Source organism: Vigna unguiculata, chromosome 3, assembly GCF_004118075.2.
Source record: "Vigna unguiculata cultivar IT97K-499-35 chromosome 3, ASM411807v1, whole genome shotgun sequence".
NCBI classification, from domain to species: Eukaryota; Viridiplantae; Streptophyta; class Magnoliopsida; order Fabales; family Fabaceae; genus Vigna; species Vigna unguiculata.
The window spans coordinates 24629515-24648823 of NC_040281.1; the positions used below are offsets into that span (position 1 = coordinate 24629515).

The 19309-nt window shown below is 38.1% G+C and overlaps 1 non-coding gene across 1 annotated transcript; it reads right to left on the bottom strand.

Annotated features, from left to right (window-relative positions):
* Window positions 1–11113: 11113 nt before the first annotated feature.
* Window positions 11114–11220, bottom strand: LOC114180043. Its single transcript, XR_003603619.1, has one exon. It is a non-coding gene; the product is annotated as a small nucleolar RNA R71 (small nucleolar RNA).
* Window positions 11221–19309: the final 8089 nt, after the last annotated feature.

Below are 19309 nucleotides of genomic sequence, written 5' to 3' on the forward strand. Positions count from 1 at the left end.
ACATCGAGCAATTATCATGGACATGTTATAAACCCAATTGGACCACCAAAACTTGAGATTGAGCCATAAACAATCATACATCACAAAAACCCCCATCATATTCATACCAAAGCATAAGATGCTTTTCAAACAACATAAAAAACAACAAACCTCTAATCCTATCACATAGAGCATGAAAATTCATGGCACGCAAGCATAAAGTCATGAGAGCAGGCTTCTTAATCATACACATAATCATAAACACGAAATAGCTCCCCTTACCTAGAATTTCTTGTTGCAATTGCTCTTCTAACATTTCCTTTATGGTACCCAAGAACCTCCCTTTGCTATTCCAAGGTTTCAGCTCTCACTCTTCCAAAAACTAAATGGTAGTTCTCCCAATTACCTCCAGAATCTCTCTTTTTCACGTCCAAAACCAGTTCCTTTCGTCCTCTCTAACGTTTTTTTTCTCTCTTTCTCTCTCTCTTCCAAAATTACCTTAATTAAGCATAATTAACCCCAAAACGAAAATGGCTTTAATGTTTTGGTGTTAATGGTCATTCAAAGACCATTAGTGGCTGCCTTTTCAGCCCACTAGGTTGCCCTCCATGCAGCTAGAGTTTGTCTCTACCTTTCATATTCAAGTCAAAATTAAAATTTGGCAAAACGATAGGTTAGTTTTGTTCTCATCAAGATTTGAACCCACAACCCATCAATTACCAAGTTAAGTGCACAACCAATTCAACTAATACCTATTTTGTGATAATTCCTATAATTTTAGGATTACATTATCACTACTCACATTGAAGCATAACATTAAAACAATGCACACAATAAAATATCATACAATTGGCATACATATCACACAATTAAGTACTCTTTACCACTTGAGCTAGTACTTTTCCACGTTACAACAATTAACATTAAATGCCATAAAGGCTTCTACTACCCACATCTATTAAATAATTATGTATTTAATTATTTAAATTTTTCGGGTCTTACTCACTAAACATTGTTTGTTCTATCTGAAGAACTTAACCCTTTTGTTTTAAGAAATCATGAATTTCACACCAATTTACATTACATAATCATTATAAAAAAATCTGGATATTCAAATCTCTTATAGATGACCATAACATATTGAAAATTATTGAACATGTATCTAATATCAATTATAAGTCTTACTCACTAAACATTGTTTGTTCTATCCGAAGAACTTAACCCTTTTGTTTTAAGAAATCATGAATTTCACACCAATTTACATTACATAATCATTATAAAAAAATCTGGATATTCAAATCTCTTATAGATGACCATAACATATTGAAAATTATTGAACATGTATCTAATATCAATTATAAATGAAGTAGGAAAAACTACACACTTGCCAATTGTAGAATGGTTAATTTCACCTTTGTTAACAACTTCTTGTCAATCATTGAGAATATTGGAACAAATAATTTTTTTATTAGCTCTTATAAAAGACAACCTTTGGACCTCAATAGTAGTTTAGCAATCAACCAAAAAATGTTGAATCAACCTACGTGAATTTACAATTTTACTAAATTCAACCTGTCTATTAAAGAAATATGAACTCTCTTTCAACTTTGACTGTATTTGTAACATTCTCTAATGGGAATATCCTTTTAATAACCATCTTGTCCATATGGAAACATCAAAGGATATTGCAAAGGAATGAAGCATGCATGTGTTTCCTGCAGTCTTGAATTTAAGAAAAACAATGTTGATCAGTATATATCAGAAGGTTAGTGGGACCAAATTTTGTATTTTTGATCATGTAAGTTGATGATATCTTACTTGCAGCTATCGATATTGGTCTATTAAGGGAAACTACAAAGTTTTTCTCTAGCAACTTTAAAATGAAAGATATGGGTAAGACATATTATGTGATGAGAATAGAAATATTTTTTTCATAGATCACAAGGACTATTAGGTTTATCTTAGAAAGCATATATTAATAAAATTTTAAAAAGATTTACAATGGATAAATGTTCAACATCTCTCGTTCCAATACACAAAAAGAGACAAATTTAGTCTTATGCAATATCCAAAGAATGATTTGAAACACAAACAGATGAAAAATATCTCTTATGCATATGTTGTTGGGAATTTGATATATGCTAAAACATGTACATTTCCAGATATTAGCTTTGTAGTTGGTATTATGCCACAATTCAAGCTAATTTGTTGAAAAATTTTATTTTATGACTTGGAGTAGTCAACGATATTGCCAAGCCGCTAAAAATTTACTATGATAATTCTACAATAGTATTCTTTTCTAAGAACGACAAGTATTCCAAAATGTTAAACATATAGAATTGAAATACTTTGTCGTTAAAGAAATACAAAAATGTAAGGTATCAATACAACATATTGGCATTGCTATTATGATTTGTTGACGCTTTAACAAAATAGTTAATGCTTAAATTGTTTACTAGCCATGTAGAGAATGAGTATTATGTCTACTAGTAAATTTTGAATGTTAATGTTATTATTAATGTCTATTTTCATTATGAGCTCATTAATGTACAAGTTTATGAAACTTATGTTTTCTACTTTATGTATATGCTTTCATATTATGACAAAGAAAAAAATTATGTTATTATTATTGAAAATGATATTTTGTTAGAATGCATTGTGGACTTCTCATTGTAAAGTCATATTGAAGAGAAATGATAATATAATAGTACGTGGAAGGGAATGTGTTGATTAAATGACGGTAATCGTCATAACTTATTATTTCTATATATTTAATTATGATTAGTGATGGAACTAGTTTATGTAAGGTCCTTTAATGCATATTATGATTTATGTAATTATTATTTTGCGAAGTGTTATGAGAGATAATGTTATAATTAATTAATATTGCAATTATGTTACGCATATGAAATATAATTTTGAGGTCTAAATATGATTTAGTAAAATAAAAGGACCTATTGATTATTATGAAAAGTTATAATTTAAAACTGACAATAACCAACTTGATAGAAGTTGGTTAATAAAAGAATCTAAGGTTATGTGTCTAGCGTAAGAGTTTTCTTATAGCTAACCATTAGAAAGTGTGAGTGAAGAAAAGAAACACCAAGAGATAAATTGGAAAAAGGAGATTGAAGAACGTATCTTGGGTCTCTCATGGATCAAATTTCCCTATTATAATTTATGTGTGAGAATCATAGATTTTAAGATCTTGCAGATTAGTTTTCAAAAATTAAACTGGGAATGCATGAAAAGTACAACTTACAATGTATGCCTCTTTTGCACCAACATTATCATAAGATTACGAATGTGTGAGAATCATAGATTTTAAGACCTTGTAAATTATTTTTCTAAAATTAAATTAGAAATGCATGAAAACTACAACTTAGAATTTACACCTCTCTTATGCTAACATTGTCATAAGATAATGGATTATAAGTATTATTGTCACTTCTAGTTTATAAGACAAAAAAAAAATTGAATGACAACACCCCAACAAAAACATAATACAATAAGCATGCCTTATAAACAAACGATTTTGCACAATGAGGGATTCACTACTAAAAAAACTCATATTTCTTGCCAATTTTGTTTTGAATTTTTTTTTGTAGGAAATACTTATAAATTTTGTTATGAAAAAAATATTTGCAGGAAATTGCTTCCAATTTTTTTTGCAAAATATTTTGTATAAAACACTTTTCGCAACAAATTTTGTAAAAAATACTTGCGAATTTTATAATTTTGTAAAGGAAATAATTACCCACGAAGGAATTACCTACCAATTAAAATTCTTAGAAAAAATAGCAGGAAAAAATCTTTTATTGCAAATATTTTTAACAAATTTGCAAGAAAATTCCCATGTAATATGAGAATTTGTAGTAGTGATTATAGAATACTTTTTCTCTAATCTAAGAAACTTAGAGAAAAAATACGTATATAAGCCTATAAGATCATTGTGTTTTTCTTTTATGCATTCTTCCTCTTCTTATATAGTCTTTAAATGAATATGATTGTTGAGCTTGAAACTTCCTTTTAATATTGATATATATTAGAATCTTATGTATTAGTATTGTATTATTAAGAGGAACCACTACAAAAATTCTTGTCACAACCAAAATCGTGACGGGATGACGAACTAAAAAATAAAATTTGTAAAAAAGAGGTTTGGAGTTGCCACCATAGTTATTATAGGAAACTATGGAAAACCATAAAAAGGAGCAAGGTCTACGAAAACAGAGATTGGGGGTACGAGAGTTAATTACGCGTAGGGAAGGTGTTAGCACCCTACAACGTTCATCCTAAGACGATACCTTTAATTAAAATACAAATTGATGTGGTCTCCTTTAAATGTTTATTTAAAAAAATAAATTAATTAATTAATAAAATTAATAAATTAATAAAAATAAATAAATAAGAATAAATAAATAAAGATGACAAAGAAAAACAAAGGAAACAAAAAAGATTTTTTTGTTTTTTGGGCCCGAGAAGGATTACTCCTTGCTCCTACGTATCTCCATTCATAATGAAGAATCAGGGTCACGTAGTTCTTTATGAAAAAGAATTTTTGAAAACAATTTGTTCAAAGATGTTGATATCACTCTTTTTTAATATTTGAAAATTTTGTATTTTTTTTAGTAATCTTATAGAAGAGCGAAGGTATTAAGTACTAAGACGACGCGAGCGGTCACACGAGCACTTATACATTTTTAAAGTTAAAAGGGTAATTAAATTATTTATTTGTTATTACTTCCTTTAAAAAAACTTTTGAAATAAGACATGATACCCAAAAACGTGACTATTATATATCCACAATTTATGAAAACATTAGGAAAATAAATAAAAGATTAGGAAATAACGTTTAGGATTAAACATATTATTTTATTATGAAAAAGCTTTAAAACCCTTAACATGAAAAATATGGCACAACATATTCATACAATGTTAAAACATGATATCTCTCACTTATTCATGCAACAACGTTCACAACCCAATGCAATCAACAAACATTAATTATAAAACTAATGAACCCAAAAATGCATGACAATAATGTTTTTTCCATATAAAAAAGAAATAGTGAAAACATCAAATTCAACCAAGGTCATAACTAAATCTTGAGAAAGCCTGTATAACACAACAAAAATTAATTTTTGCGAACCTGTACGAGAGATCGGAATTACAATAGTTGCATTGGAACACCAAGAAGCACGTGGGGGTGGCGATCGGAGGTGAGTGGGTCTTTTAGAAGCGAGGGTTCAAAGAAAATGTGTGCTTAGGGTGAGAGAGGTCTCTAGAATTCTAAGAGAGAAAAATCCTTTTTTCTTTTTTTTTCCTGATGGGTTCATATACACAACATTATAAATCTAATGTAATCTCGTAATAAAGTCAGTCTTAATTACAACGAATTTTAAAAGGCAAGAAATGGTCTTAAAATTATCACAATATGGGAATCAAATCACAGAAAAATCAGAGCACAAAATCAAACGTGATCAAGATCAATTAATTATAATTAGAAAAAAGATATTCTTGAGAAACATATTATTTTCCTTATCTAGAAAAGGAGGTGTCATAGAAATCAGAGCACAAAATCAGAGTAAATGATTCTAAATATTAGAACATATTTTGTTTCTAATTATTAGACTAACTGTAAGGCCCTATTCTTTTTATGCCTTTAACAAAAACGGCTGCCCCAAATCTGATGGGCTTGAGAATTGGCCCAAAGGATAAAGTTGAACCCTAGTCTGCCCTAACGTTTCCACTTTCACTCTTTCAGAAAAATCAGCCGTCACCTTTACTTCTCTCTCACAGAATGCTCTGTTAGGGTTTGCTCTAAGTCTTCTTTGAGCTAACTCAAACCCAGCTCCTACTCCACGTAAGTCACTCCTCAGCTCATGTTTCCTCTTTTCATGGCCTATGTTCATTGTTTACTGTTAGGGTTTGGTGATGACTCGTCCTTTTTCTCTGTTTTAACGTTCGTTTGAGCTCGTTGACCATCCTAGGGGCAGTCGAGCTCACGGTGTGCGTGTCAGAGCGTTCCGCTAGCTTGTTTTCTAGGTACGGGGAGCTAGGGTTCGCCCTTTCTTTTGAGTGATACTGTTTGCACCACTGTTTTATCTTTTAAATATGTTTGGTATGTATATGCGAACCTGGGTATGATAATTTTGAGCCATTGGCGATCTATTGAGTGGTAATGCACGAGAGAACAATGGTGAGTACTGGTTTTCTCGCTCAAGCGAGCATGTGCCGCCTAGGCGAGCTCAACAGAGGCTCACCCAAGCTGCTTCACGCGAGCGGTCGCTCAGGCGACCCAGGTCTGTTCTAAGCGAGCGAGCGTCTTGCCCAAGCGAGAGGGGTCTCGCCTAACTGAGATCCTGCGTGAGCTACTGTTCCCCTTTTTCTAGCCCTCGACTAGGCGAAGGGGGCTCGCCTGAGCGAGAGCCTCTCGCTTGAGCGAGACCCTTCAACCTGAGCAAGGAGCTAGGTGAGGCAGTGTGATTGTGCGGTCATTTCTGGAATTCTGAAATGGTTTATGCTTGTTTGGATGTTGATTATTATGTTAAATGCATGAGACAAATAAATATGCATGAATGATGTGATTCATGAATTATAAATGATGGTTTTGGTGTGAACCTTCGCATGTGAAATGAATGAGGTGGTTCGTATTAAATTGACACGGCATTGGCATGAGATGAAATTCCATTATGTTAGTTGAGAATGATGAGAGGGTATGGATTCACTGGAAAAATGAAGGAGATGGATTATGAAGAACAAGTATGCGATATGTATATGTAAATCTGTATGATGAATCTTTCTTTGTTGATTTAGCTTGTTTGGTCCGTGTCAGTGCGTAATTCCTTGGAGTCTCTAGGTGAGACTTTTAGGGTCGCGCTTTAGTGGTCGGGACGTAATTCCATGGCCCCTGTTAGTGGGTGTCCATGGTGGTGCCCCATTTGTATAACTTGGTAAGGATTCAAGGTAAGGTTGCATCCTAACACTCTAAGGAGTCAGTTAGTCTCACCTAGAGCAGACTGACCCCTGTGGTGAGAGTAGGAGGAGGCCCGAAATTCATTAAGGGCTAACCTTGTGTGTGAGGGAAATTGATTCATTGTAACACTTATAACACAAAGCTCGGGGGTGAGCAGAGGTATCCACCACAAGCGCAAGCATCCGCTGAATCCGACCAGGTCATATGTATCCAGATGAGTTGAGTCGTGTCTTAGTGTATTGTTTGAAAAGTCATAACATGCTTGGTTGATATGTGTATATGGGATTGTGAAAATATATTTGATTGTATGGATGAAATCTTTTGTGCTCTAGCTTACCCTACTTTCATTGTTGTGTGTTCTGCTGTGTGGTACTCTCTTTTGCGATGATCATCAACTTGTTAGTGTGATCATATGCGAGGAACACCCGTGGACAATAGGGAGATGATGGTTCCGCTGCATAGTCCGCGTGGATTGGACCTTATATCCTTTATGGGCTTTTCTTTAGGGCTATGGCCCATGTACTTGTTCATCCTTGGATTTATATTCCTTTTGTTAAACTCTGTATACAGTTTTCTTTTGGGCATCGTGGTGTGCCTTGGGTTTTAAGGAGTTGAGTTTTAAACTCCAGGACTGCGTTAGTACGTTATCTTTATGTGACGCTTCCTTTAATTTTGCATATTAAATTAAATGGGGTGTTACATTTATGGTATCAGAGCAGTCATTCCTTAGGTCTGTGGACTTGGATGTCCGCTTAGCTTTCTCTATGTCTTTCTGAGTGTTCTTAGTTAAATTTCTATCTTATCAAGCCTAACTAAGTGATTTCCTTGTGCTAGTGAACTATGGCACCTCATCGTAGGACCTTCCAATCATCTCAAGAAGACGCACCCGATATTGCTAGGGCAATAGAGGCGATGGTAGCTGCGATGGCGCAGCAAAGCACGACTATGATGCAGCAACACGAGGCATCTATGCAGCGACAGGCAGCGTCGCTCGAGCAGCAGCAGTTGGTGATGCAACAAATGGAGGCTGCAAGAGTGGCTGCTGAGGATGCTCATCAGCAGCATATGGAGGCACTTCGTCAGCTGGAGGAGAACAAGGCGGCTGCCTTTGTGTTTAGTCTTGAGCCACGACCGATAGTTAGGGAGTGGAGCCTAGAGGATTTTCTGAAACATCATCCGGTGAAATTTGGCGATAGAGTCAGCCCAGATGTAACATCCCGTCAGGATATTACTAATTTACATAAATAAAACTTATTAAAATTATAAAGTTGCCGTATTTATGAATAAACCTCATTTCCCAAGAATGCGGGAAATTTAAATTTTATTAACTTCCGAGAATAAAAGCAAACTTTATAGTTCATAAAACTGAATAACATAATAAAACCTCTCATAAGAGTTTACAAAATAGTCCAACTCAAAATAATACAAAAAAAAGTGTAAAACTCCCAAGCATTTCTGATGAGTCATTATTTTCTTCCATTTCACTAGCCTTTGTGTACCCATTAGATAGTTGATTAGTGCTTAATTGTTCATCATTAGAGTGTTTTTCATCTGTTGGGCTTTATTAGGCCATTGTTCCGAATTTAGACTAATTTCACATTATTTGGCCTAATTTTTGTTTTTAATTATTTTTAGGTATTTGGGTGAAGCAAATTTTGTAGCTTGGACATTAATATTTAGTGGAAGAGACTTGCCACATCATTGCCACATCATTTCCATGTCATTTCCACGTCAGCAAAGTCAATGGGTCAACATTTGAGGCCCAGAGTGGCATTTTTGTAAATCTGAGTGGCAGAGTGAGAGTTTTGTAATTATGAGTGGCAAGGGTGATATGACCACGCGAATTAGGTCTGCATGAGGAGGCCAGCCGCTCCATCATCTTCAACCTCTCTTCAAAACCTCCATTTTCGTTCTCCAAGCTTCCATGGACGCCCCTCTTGCGGTTTTCACGTTTTTGGCTCATTTTTACCGTTTTTATGCATATTTGACAGCACCCATTGAGGGTTTTACGTTTTGAATTCGTTTTCTTGCTTGGGCAGTTCGTTTTTTGGGTTTTATTGACTTGGAACAATACCCATTCATGGGGTTTTCACATTTATATATGATAACACCGTTTTGCATTCCATTTAAGCTTTGAAATCTCTATTTTTGCTCTTAAATTGCGTTTTCAGATTTGATAAGTTAGGGTTCTTGGTTCTGATTTTTGTGATTTCAGTTTTGAAGTGTTTAATTACGCATTTCCATGTGTAGCTAAATTCGTGTATTGACTCCTTGATGAAAAATGCAATGAAGCTTTGAGGTTGTGCTTGTTTTGTGAAATCTGCCATGTTTTTGTTCTGAATTCGTGGAATGCATGTGGTGAATCTGTCAATGCTTAATTTACAGAGTAATTGCATGTGTTTTGTTTAAGAAATGTTCATGCTTAATGTATGTAGCTTGGCTGTCACGAATTTAAGGATGTGTGCATTGCTTAATTGCATAATGAAGCTAGATTGTAATTTTCGCTTAGTGAATTATTATCTAGTGGATTGAGACAAGGCAGGGTTGGTGTTATTTTGGTGGCCTATGATAAGTGAAATTGCGTTTGAATCAGGGATGTCAATACGGTTTTAGTCACTGTAGCATTTAAATTAATCTATTGATTATCTTTCTGAATCTGTCCGCCAACCCCCCCTATGTTTTATTGTTGTGTTCATCTGGAAAATTCGCTTTGAATAAAAATATTGGTCGTTGGGAGACGACTTGGTTCACTTTCATGTACTGCATTTAATATGTTTTAATTTGGTGGGGTACGACCTCTATCAAATTTGGCGCCGTTGCCGGGGACCAATCGTTTCGTTCAAAGTAAAATTTCCAGTGTGTTTGTGTTTTGTGTTTTGGTGTGTGTGTAGTTCAAGTGTGGTTGAGTTGGTATATGTTCATTGTGATGTTAATGTTGTGTTAAGTTCAGTGCCTGTTTCCATTCCTGTGTGTTTCTGTGTAGTGTAGTGCATAGTGTCGCGGCGCGCATGAATAGTGTCATTTGTAGTAGTGAATAGTGTTTGAATAGTGTCCGAATCTGGCATTTAACTTCTGGATTTTTGTTTTGGTAGCTACGGAGCTTGTTTTGACTTGAAATTTTTTCCCCCACTTCTAAGACATTGAACTTGATAGGAAAAATAGCTAGAGCAGTTGGTATGGTCTGAGTTAAGAGATTCAAAAAAATTTTGGATTGATTTTTAGTGAAACTTCAGAGGACCATAACTTTTGCTCTGGTTATCAGAATCACTATTATTTTATATGGATTTGGGGTAGAATTTGATTTCCTACAATCGCCGGTTTGCAAACTCAGATTCTCCAGAAAATGCCATTTTCTACATTTCAGCAATGTTTTTTGTGATTTTTCTTCATTTTTTCCACTTTTGAAAAATTGTTAAAAATACTTGTGCTTTGAGTTTTGATCTGATTTTTTTTGTGCTTCTGTTTGACCACTTAAAGGAATATCCTACCAATTTTCAAGTCATTTGGAGGTCGTTTGAGTATACTTGTAGTTATACCCTTTGTTATGCCAATATCACCACAATTAATGCTTTTTGGTGCATGACTAGGGGAAACCCAAGTGAATTACAACCATTTGACCCTGAGATTGATAGGACATTCCATAGAGGAAGTAGGCATCCTAGGAATCCATCTTTGCATGCTGAATATTCAGTGACATTTCCTGATTCTTCTGATTCTCATCACATTCCTGACACTCCTCATTCTTTGCATTCTGAGCATTTTCATACTGATAACATGGCTCAACCTCCTCCACCTCATGAGAGAACCATGAGTGAGCTCACTGCACCAGAGTTCACTTATGATAGTTTATGCATACATTACCCTGAGGAGGAGGTTCCATATGTGCTGAAAACTGGTTTGATACACTTGTTGCCAAAGTTTCATGGTCTTGCAGGTGAGGACCCGTGCAAACACTTGAAGCAGTTTCATGTCGTCTGTTCCACCATGAAGCCTGCAGATGTACAAGAGGACCATGTATACTTGAAGGCTTTCCCTCATTCTTTGGAGGGTAATGCGAAAGACTAGCTGTACTACCTAGCACCCAGGTCCATCACAAGCTGGGATGACCTGAAGAGATTGTTCCTTGCCAAGTTCTTTCCTGCTTCAAGGACAACAGCCATAAGGAAGGAGATTTCTGGCATCAAGCAGCAATCTGGGGAGACCCTTTATGAGTACTGGGAGAGGTTCAAGAATCTCTGTTCAAGCTGTCCACACCATCAGATTTCTGAACATCTCCTCCTGCAGTATTTTTATGAAGGCTTGCACCACATGGATCGAAATATGATTGATGCCGCAAGTGGTGGTGCCCTTGGTAACATAACCTCAGCTGCAGCCAGGCAACTGATAGAAAACATGGCTTCAAATTCTCAACAATTTGGCACAAGGAGTGATGCCATAGTTGTTAGAGGTGTTCATGATGTAGGAGCAGCCGAGTACACAAAGAAGTTGGAAAGTAAGATTGATGCTCTTACCACACTGGTCAATCAACTTGCTTCTAATTAGAGAGCTCTAGCTGTAAGAGTTTGTGGCCTTTGTACATCTGTTGATCACTTTACAGACTCTTGCCCAGCGTTGCAACAACAGGCTGGTTCTCCTTCTTCTTCTACACCAGTCGACACACCTCAGGCCTATGCAGCAAATATTTTCAACAACAATAGGCCCCAACAACAACAACAAAACCACCATGATTTGTCAACCAACAAATATAATCCAGGATGGAGGAATCACCCTAATTTGAGATGGGGCAACCAGGGTAACCAACAGCCCCAACAATTTCAAAATGTACAACCACCTCCGCAACAAAGAGTTGCACCTGCACCACAAGCTGCTCCTGTTCCACCTGTACCCACACCAGCTCCTGCTGCAACACCTACACCTTCTTCTTCTACTTCATTGGAGGAGTTAGTCAGGATGATGACCCTTCAAAATATGCAATTTCAGCAAGAGACTAGGTCCTCAATCCAAAGTTTGACAAATCAAATGGGGCAGATGGCCACTCAGCTAAACCAGGCACAAGCTCAGAATTCTGACAAGCTTCCATCATAGACGGTGGAAAATCCGAGGAATGTGAGTGCCATTACATTGAGATCTGGGAAGAACATTCAAGTTCCCACTTCCGAGCCTACACCACCAAAGGAAGCTGACCCTGCCACACTTCAGAGAAAGCGTGATGCTCATGCAGCTGGTCCTTCCACATCTGGTGTGACTTCTACACCTTCCACCTCTACTGCTGCACCTTCCATACCTCTTCCTTTCCCTCCAAGAGCCATTCCAAGCAAAAAGATGGAAGAGGTTGACAGGGAGATCTTAGAAACTTTCAGGAAGGTGGAGGTGAACATACCTCTGTTGGATGCCATTAAACAAATTCCCAAATATGCAAAGTTCTTGAAGGAGCTATGCACGCACAAGAGGAGGCTAAAGGGAAACGAAAAGATCAGCATGGGCAGAAATGTGTCAACATTGATAGGTAAATCTGTTCCTCAGATTCCTGAGAAGTGCAAGGACCCAGGTACATTTTGTGTACCTTGCATCATAGGTAACAATAAATTTGAAAATGCAATGCTTGATCTTGGTGCTTCAATAAATGTAATGCCTCTGTCTATTTTTAAATCTCTTTCTCTTGGACCCCTGCAACCTACGGGTGTGGTGATTCAGTTGGCAAATAGAAGTGTTGCCCACCCCGCAGGTTTGGTTGATGATGTTTTGGTTCGTGTCGGTGAATTGATTTTCCTAGCTGATTTTTACATTCTTGACATGGAAGAGGGATTTTCACATGGTTCTGCACCAATCATTTTAGGCAGACCATTTTTGAAAACTGCACGAACCAAAGTTGATGTCCATGCAGGTACTTTGTCCATGGAGTTCGATGATATTGTTATGCGATTCAACATTCTGGATGCCATGAAACATCCTTCTGAGGATCATTCTGTTTTTCACGTGGATATTATTGATGATGTTGTTGATGGATTGATTTCTGATTTCCACTCTTTGCATGCATTAAAACATTCATCCGTGTCTGAGTTATCTGAATTTGCATGCATTGATGTTCTTGATTCTGATTTTGCTTCTGATTCTGATGATGCTGAATATGATGTGGATAATATTGAATCTAATGAGTTTGACTCTCTGGATGTTGTACCTATTCACTTTGATGTTATACAATCAGGTTGCACTAACCATGTTGCAGGAAGTACACATGCATCCGATTGTTATGCTCAGGTACAAGCTGTGGAACCCATTTCTCCCTCCCTTCTGGTTCCTGATATTCAGCCAGCATCTAGTACTCCAGAGTTAAAACCACTGCCAGACAACCTCAAGTATGTCTACTTAGAGGAGGAGGACAAACTGCTTGTCATCATTTCCACCTCCCTCACTGCTGAACAAGAGCAGAGGTTGTTGCACGTTCTTAAAAAGCATAAGAAGGCAATTGGATGGACATTGGCTGACATCCCTGGTATTAGCCCATCAACATGCATGCACAGGATATTGTTGGAAGATGGAGCAAAGCCAGTGAGACAGCCACAGAGGCGACTCAACCCTATCATCTTGGATGTTGTAAAGAAGGAGGTGACCAAGCTTCTACAAGCTGGGATCATCTACCCCATTTCTGACAGTCAGTGGGTTAGCCCCATCCATGTTGTTCCAAAGAAGACTGGCCTCACTGTAGTCAAGAATGAAAAAGAGGAGCTGATTCCAACAATAGTGCAAAATAGTTGGAGGGTTTGCATTGACTACAGAAGGCTAAACCAAGAAACCAGAAAAGACCATTTCCCCCTGCCTTTTATTGATCAGATGCTTGAGCGCTTGGCAGGTAAGTCCCACTATTGCTTTCTTGATGGGTTTTCTGGTTATTTTCAAATTCACATTGCACCTGAGGACCAAGAAAAAACTACATTCACCTGCCCCTTTGGCATTTTTGCCTATAGGAGGATGCCGTTTGGCCTATGCAATGCCCCTGGCACATTCCAGCGGTGCATGCTTAGCATTTTTAGTGATTTTCTTGAAAAATGCATAGAGGTGTTTATGGACGACTTTACCGTATATGGGTCCTCATTTGATGCATGTTTGGATAGTTTGGACAGAGTTTTAAACAGGTGCATCCAATCTAACCTTGTTCTCAATTTTGAGAAATGTCATTTCATGGTAGAACAAGGCATAGTATTGGGGCACATAATTTCAAAAAAGGGCATTGAAGTTGACCCTGCCAAGATCTCAATTATTTCACAATTGCCTTACCCCTCTTCTGTGCGAGAGGTTCGTTCTTTTCTTGGCCATGCAGGGTTTTACAGGCGCTTCATTCAAGACTTCAATAAGAAGGCCCTCCCACTATCCAACCTACTGCAAAAGGATGTTGACTTCATCTTTGATGAAGGATGCAAAGAGGCTTTTGATTGCCTCAAGAAGGCCCTGACCACAACTCCAATCATTCAGGCGCCCGACTGGACAGCCCCATTTGAGCTTATGTGTGATGCATCCAACTATGCATTAGGGGCTGTTCTAGCTCAAAGGATTGATAAGCAGCCGAGGGCAATCTACTACGCCTCTAGGACATTAGGTGTTGCCCAATCAAATTACACCACAACAGAAAAAGAGCTCCTTGCGGTAGTTTTTGCAGTTGAAAAGTTTCGATCTTATCTGCTTGGTTCTCCTGTTGTTGTGTTTACTGACCATGCAGCTCTTAAGTACCTGTTGAAGAAGGCAGAATCAAAACCTCGATTGATAAGATGGATGCTCTGGCTCCAAGAATTTGATTTGGAGATCCGTGATAGGAGCGGAGCATAAAACCTGGTTGCAGACCACCTAAGCAGGATTGAGAGGTCTACTGATGATGCTTCACCGATCCGGGATGACTTTCCCGATGAAAGTTTGTTGACACTCTCTACTTCTTCCTCACCTTGGTTTGCTAACATTGTTAATTATCTTGCTGCTTCTGTTTTTCCTCCCCTAGCATCCAGAGCTCAATGTGATAAACTCAAGAGCGATGCTAGGTATTACATTTGGGATGACCCCTATCTGTGGTAAATGTGCAGTGATCAGGTTACCAGGAGATGCATTCCGGACCATGAGATTGACTCGGTCCTCAAATTTTGTCATTCATCTGCACCTGGTGGTCACCTTGGCACACAAAGGACAGCTCGTAAGGTGCTAGATTGCGGATTTTATTGGCCCACCATCTTCAAAGATGCGTGGAGGATTTGTAGCACATGTGAGGAATGCCAACGAGCAAGAGGAGCCATTTCTTGGAGACAACAGATGCCTCAACAACCCATGCTATTTTGTGAGGTGTTTGACGTCTGAGGTATAGATTTCATGGGCCCTTTCCCTGTCTCTTTTGGTTTCACTTACATCTTGCTTGCTGTTGATTATGTTTCAAAATGGGTGGAAGCCAAAGCCACTAGAACTAATGATGCTCGAGTTGTTGTGGATTTTGTTAGGTCTCACATATTTTGCAGGTTTGGAGTTCCTCGAGCTATTGCTAGTGACCAAGGCACCCATTTTTGCAACAGATCCTTGGGGGGTTTTGCTTCAAAAGTACGGGGTTGTGCATAAACTTTCTACACCATATCACCCCCAAACTAATAGGCAAGCCGAGATCTCAAACAGAGAAATCAAGAGGATCTTGGAGAAGATTGTGCAGCCCAACAGGAAGGATTGGAGCAATAGACTTGAGGACGCTCTATGGGCTCACAGGACTGCTTACAAGGCACCTATAGGGATGTCTCCTTATCGGGTTGTCTTTGGTAAGCCATGCCACCTTCCAGTGGAGATAGAGCATCGAGCCTACTGGGCTGTCAAGTCATGCAACTTCTCTCTTGATCAAGCTGGAGAGGAAAGGAAGCTGCAATTGAACGAGTTGGATGAGATCCGTTTGGAGGCATATCAGAACTCTATGTTCTACAAGGAGAAGACTAAGAGATTCCATGATAGCTCCATTGCTAGAAAGGAGTTTGTTGTTGGTCAGCAAGTTTTACTGTATAACTCCAGACTTGGACTCATGGGGGGTAAGTTGAGATCAAAGTGGATTGGTCCTTTTGTTGTCACTAATGTTTATCCTTATGGTGCAGTTGAAATCAAAAGCCAGTCCACAGATAAGAGCTTCAAAGTGAATGGGCATCGTCTTAAGCCATTCCTCAGCAATCCTGCCTTGGTGGATACTGTTGTGGAGGAAACTTCCCTGCTTGACCCCACTGCTGTTTCACCATGATTCAGGGAGTTTTCTTTCCCCTTCTTCTTTACTTTTATTGCACTTGTCCAGGTCTGTCTGTCTGTTGTTGTTTCCGTTTGTTTGTTTCATTTTTGTTAATTTGTGTTAATTAGTGTGATGTTTTTGTTTTCTGTTTGGGACACTCACTTCACTTTTGGAGGATGAGTTGTTGGTTATTCTGTGAACTGTTATCCTTGCTTTGTCTTTGCATGTCAACTTGCTTTTGGAATTAGTTTACCCTCTGTAAGAATTTAAGCCACTCTCTGTTCTTTGATTGTGTGATATATGTCTCTTGAATGCTTGCACAGTGGCCTTGGCTTGACTCTTTCTGAATGCCTTTCTGATTCACATGCATGTTAGGATATGATTTAGGCAATTTTATTCTGTGAGCCTACAACCAGATGAGCCTACCTTGAACTGTTTCCGTTGATACCCCTTTTTGAGCTTGCATACCCTTTCATTGTTTTACAGCTCATTACAAGCCCTTAGCCTGAAAAACCATGATTATTCCTACCTTAGGAAATTTTGGAGCTTTGGAATTGTTTTGGGAATGGGTGCTCAATTAAGTGTGGTCGCGCACAACAAGTGTGGTTGTGCGCGCACTTGTTGTTGGTTCTTGGAATTCCTCATTTGTACACCAAAGTGGGATTTCCAAATTGTTGTTTCTCTGCATGTTCTTTGTATAGAAAAAGAAAAAAAAAGAAAACAAAAAGAGAGAAAACAAAAGAAAAGAAAAGAGAATAAAGAAAAGAAATAAAAAGGAGTTTGGATTTGAGCATTGTGTGAGAACCGAAGTTGGAAGTGTTGGTGTTTGGGATTACTTTCATGATTGATTGAGACTTATTCCCCATTGCTTCTCTATTTCCATGGTTGCTTAGCTACTGATCCATATGTTCCACACCTTGTCCTTAGCCCCATTACAACCTTGAAAAGTCCTTCTGATCTTGACCTGCATGTGTTTCTGGTTTGGTTGTTCGTTCTAAAGGCTTGCCAAGTCTGTTTGATGTTTGTTTTTCAAGGGTGCTTTGAGAGTAAACAGTAGCCTAGAGATTTGAGTGATACAGTGCATATTTCGTGAGGTTATGTTGCTTTCAATTCTCTCATTAAGCTGAACTGAGTACTTGACATGTTTTGAACTGCTTGGATGATGTTCATGGATACCTTGCAGCTTTGAATCCTTCTGTGTTAGATGTGTTTCCATTTTTCTGTGTCGAGTCCGTTTGTCATGTGTCTGTTTGTCTTGTGTCTTTTTGTCTCTCTTGTTATGTTTGTGATGTCCTTGCTTTGCTTTACTCTTTAATTTTGCCCAGGAGTGCAAAAGGGTAAGTGTGGTCGATTTTGATGAGTCATTATTTTCTTCCATTTCACTAGCCTTTGTGTACCCATTAGACAGTTGATTAGTGCTTAATTGTTCATCATTAGAGTGTTTTTCATCTGTTGGACTTTATTAGGCCACTGTTCCGAATTTAGACTAATTTCACATTATTTGGCCTAATTTTTGTTTTTAATTATTTTTAGGTATTTGGGTGAAGCAAATTTTGGAGCTTGGACATTAATATTCAGTGGAAGAGACTTGCCACATCTAGGGGTGTCAAAACGGGCCAGCCCGGCCCGTTTTGGCCCGTTTAAAATGGGCCGGGCCGGGCTGGCCCGACAAGGAAAAATGGGTTGTTTTTTTGGGCCCGGCCCGTGGGGTGGCGGGCTGGCGGGCCGACGGGCTGGCCCGCCATCCTTTTCCTGATATGTTCATTTTGTGGCCCAAAATCAGATTTTAAATCTTTTCATTTCAAATTTAGTTGACTACATTAATCTGTATATAAATGTAATAGTACTACATATGCATTAATACAATAATAACCTGCGCAGTGACTATAATAATAGTCAGGGTGGTCTGTTATGTAACACAACCAAAGATACAAGTTACAACAGTGAAAAGTCAACACAAAAGGAAACATTTGAAATTGCGAATTGTCAAGTGAGAGTGTGTGTGTGTGCAGAACCCAATGCCTTTACCGTTTTATCTTTGCATTTCAAACACCAACATGAAAATAAAAATTAAAAATACCCAAAGAAAATAAAATATTAATTTACTTCTTCCGCCTGTTTTTGTCTTACGGCCCGCGGGCTGGCCCGTTTTGGCCCGCGGGTTGGCCCGACGGGCCAGCGGGCTTGACGGGCCGGGCTGTCATGGGCTGGCGGGCTGAAATTCGTGGCCTGGCCCATACTTTTTCAGTCGGGCTGGCGGGCCGGCCCATCGAGCCGGGCCCATTTTGCCATCCCTAGCCACATCATTGCCACATCATTTCCATGTCATTTCCACGTCAGCAAAGTCAATGGGTCAACATTTGAGGCCCAGAGTGGCATTTTTGTAAATCTGAGTGGCAGAGTGGCAGTTTTGTAATTATGAGTGGCAAGGGTGATATGACCACGCGAATTAGGTCTGCATGAGGAGGCCAGCCGCTCCATCATCTTCAACCTCTCTTCAAAACCTCCATTTTCGTTCTCCAAGCTTCCATGGACGCCCCTCTTGCGGTTTTTCACGTTTTTGGCTCATTTTTACCGTTTTTATGCATATTTGACAGCACCCATTGAGGGTTTTACGTTTTGAATTCGTTTTCTTGCTTGGGCAGTTCGTTTTGTGGGTTTTATTGACTTGGAACAATACCCATTCATGGGGTTTTCGCATTTATATATGATAACACCATTTTGCATTCCATTTAAGCTTTGAAATCTCTATTTTTGCTCTTAAATTGCGTTTTCAGATTTGATAAGTTAAGGTTCTTGGTTCTGATTTTTGTGATTTCAGTTTTGAAGTGTGTAATTACTGATTTCCATGTGTAGCTAAATTCGTGTATTGACTCCTTGATGAAAAATGCAATGAAGCTTTGAGGTTGTGCTTGTTTTGTGAAATCTGCCATGTTTTTGTTCTGAATTCGTGGAATGCATGTGGTGAATCTGTCAATGCTTAATTTACAGAGTAATTGCATGTGTTTTGTTTAAGAAACGTTCATGCTTAATGTATGTAGCTTGGCTGTCAGGAATTTAAGGATGTGTGCATTGCTTAATTGCATAATGAAGCTAGATTGTAATTTTCGCTTAGTGAATTA